General features: G+C 24.2%; 1 protein-coding gene across 1 annotated transcript in view; it reads right to left on the bottom strand.

Annotated features, from left to right (window-relative positions):
• LOC108693271 (small subunit processome component 20 homolog) overlaps positions 1-3121 on the bottom strand; it is a 15093-nt gene that overhangs the window by 2454 nt on the left and 9518 nt on the right. The window lies entirely within an intron of this gene.

Here is a 3121-nt window from a genome sequence, read left to right as displayed (position 1 = left end):
GAAAATTTATGAAGAGTAATGAAAAATAATGAAAATTAATACAAATATTTATATTAATTTAATATTTATACTAATTTATTCAGAAATATTCGATACTAAAATACCATAAATTTTAAAGATAATTATTGAAAAAAAGATAAAAATTTAAGTAATGCAAAACATATAATACTTTTATAGTTTATTGTACACTAAAATATGTTAAAATATGTTAAAATACTATAAATTCTAAGAAAAATTAATGAAAACATGTAAAAAGTAATAAAATAGGAATGAATTATACAATATTTTTATATTTATTAATGAAAGTTATCAAAAATAGAAATAGGTTAGAATTAAAATGTTGGAATTAATAATTGAAAATATAAAAATTATATTGACTACGAGCCAGTTAACATTAATAACATTTAATCCCATTCCTATAGAGTATATAGCAAAAATGCAAAGGTTTCAAAAAGTTTATTTTTAATATAAAAAATAAATATTTCGGATTTCTAATATTTTTTTCATAGTAGTAGACAGTACAAAGTTTTTGCTGATATAGTTCGTTTACTTTAAACATAATAAATAATACTTAATAAATTAAGTTTTTGATAGGTGCGACTAGGGTTAGGAACGTATCATATCTGTGTATACATAGATACGTAATACTGAAGTATGATACTACTTCACTTTCATATGTTTATGTATAATACGGCATATAACCTCATTTTTTAATCCGATGATCTTATTTAGATGTTTTGAACTGGCAAACAAATTTACATTTTACTGCGATATCAACAATTTAAAATATAACAATATATAATTATGAAAATTAATTAAAAAATTAAGGCATAATCAGATTAGATGTACTGATACTTTCAAATTAAATCCATGCGATAAGAGCAAAAATTACAACGAATTACTAATATTATTGTATACCAAATTTATGTATATACTGCACTTACATTTTCAATATTATTTCCTTTCCGTTTTTTATTTGCAAACTACATTTTTAATAAAATTGAAAAGTTTTTAAAGTTATTTCCAATCAGCAATATATTTCAAAATTTCAAAAATCTAAAAATATTGTTTTTTTAGCCAATAAGATTAATAAATTAGAGATTAAGATTATGTTAAAGATTATGTTAAAGTATCATACAAGTTTGATACATATTCTACATATGATATGCATTCATACGCATCATACATACTAAACTTCCAGAAGAATGTGTATCAAACCCAACCCTGAGTGCGGATACCGGAGCTATTAAAATCCTATTAAAATAACATGTTCTGTACGTTACATAGTAGAATTTAAAAATGTAGATACGTATCGAATGCTCCTATGTTAAGAATATGTATGGTCCATTTCAATGTAAAACATCACACAATTGAAAACGATCAATATGATTGGAACGCTAATGATGCTCTCATTTTTTCTTCTTTGAACAGTAAGTCTTTTTCAAGCGAACTGTTGTGAGTCAGAAATTAAAAAAAGCAATAGATATTATAATCTTATAAGCCACAGTGCGGTAACAGAGCAAAGAAACGTGTAATATCGCCAATATCAGATAACGTTATCTAAATTGATAAGAAGTATAGAATATTATTATTTTTATATGCAAATCCGCGACAATTATTGTAACATTATTATTTTAATTTATTCTAATATTGAGAATGACTCGATCGATATCGAAATGTTTGTACTTCTTATATGATTTTTTATTTGAGCATTAAATGTTATTAATGTTAACTGGCTTGTAGTCTTTCTTAATTTTTATATTTGATTTATTCGAATTGAGCTATTCTATCATCAATTTATATAATAATTAAAAGATTGTAATGAAATTTGTTAAAAAAGTAAGATTTAATGAAATCACTTAACAAGGTAATGAAAAGCGTTGAATTAATTTTTTTAGGAGTGTCATTAAATGATGTCGGTTCTCGTATGTAAAATTAGGTGTGTCTTTTTTGAAGAATTCTAAACTATTGCAATAAATTAGAGTGCAACAAACTATATTTGTTTCACTTCAATTTATTGCACTAGTGTACACCAATTCAGAACTTGGGGGGGGGGGTGTGGAAAAATCTAGATCTATTTAATCGTGCTCTCTATATAATCAGGTCTATATAACTGAAGCTCAGATTATCTGCAGACACATTAAATTTACATTTGCACATTGGTTTTCGCATGTATTCTAGTACATGCATTGTATTTTTATACCAATGTGAAGCTAAATATAAATATTTGTAACACAATTTTGAATTTTGTATTAAATTATTTATAAAATATTAACGAATAGTAATGAAATCTTAATGAAATTTTAATGAATTTTAATAAAATCTTAATGAAATAATATTGAAAATGGGTCAATTGATATTATAGATTTCAATATGAAATTCAATGAATAATATTTCATCATTATTCATTATAATTCGGGAAAAATTTTTATCGATGTTTTGCATATCTTAAAAGGAAAAGAATCTTCTGTTTAGTACATATATTTTTATTATGCAATATTTAAGTTCTAGACACAATGCTAAGCGTCAAAAACAAGGATAGCAATAGTATAGAAATAAACGAATATAATTGTCGCCTCCCGTTGCACAATGCTGCGAAAGAAATAAAAGACTAGTCAATCTGATCGCATATAGACTGTAGTAGTCTTCGATCTGTTTCAAAATTATAGCGTATATAAACAAAATGAAAAATCTGAACGCTGATTAATAGGTTGTAAGACAATAGAATTCCAAATCGTCGGAAATTTATCATTATTAATCTTTTTCTGTATTTCTATATACATTAACATTTACATTCCCGAATCTTGGATTCCTTTATTAGTACCGCTATTGCCTCGCATTGTGTTTAGGGCAATAGATATACATATTATTTGTGTATAAATTTATAAAAAAAAATTATGCTTTATAAAATTTATTTACAGTAATGCTTTTTAGGCTTTCACGTATTATTTTTAAAAATACCAGAAAGTTTGTGGATTATCGCCGTGTTTTTATTTACAAGTATTTGTATACTTTCACAAATTTTTACAGAAATAAATAGTTGATAAACTATTTAATTTATTTAATTTATACATATTATGTCGCTTGTATAAATACTTATTAATAACAATCATGTATACAT

This window comes from Atta colombica, unplaced genomic scaffold, assembly GCF_001594045.1.
Source record: "Atta colombica isolate Treedump-2 unplaced genomic scaffold, Acol1.0 scaffold9, whole genome shotgun sequence".
Taxonomy (NCBI): Eukaryota; Metazoa; Arthropoda; class Insecta; order Hymenoptera; family Formicidae; genus Atta; species Atta colombica.
The sequence above is the reverse complement of the archived record's forward strand: the minus strand, read 5'-3'. Positions and strand labels throughout refer to the sequence as shown.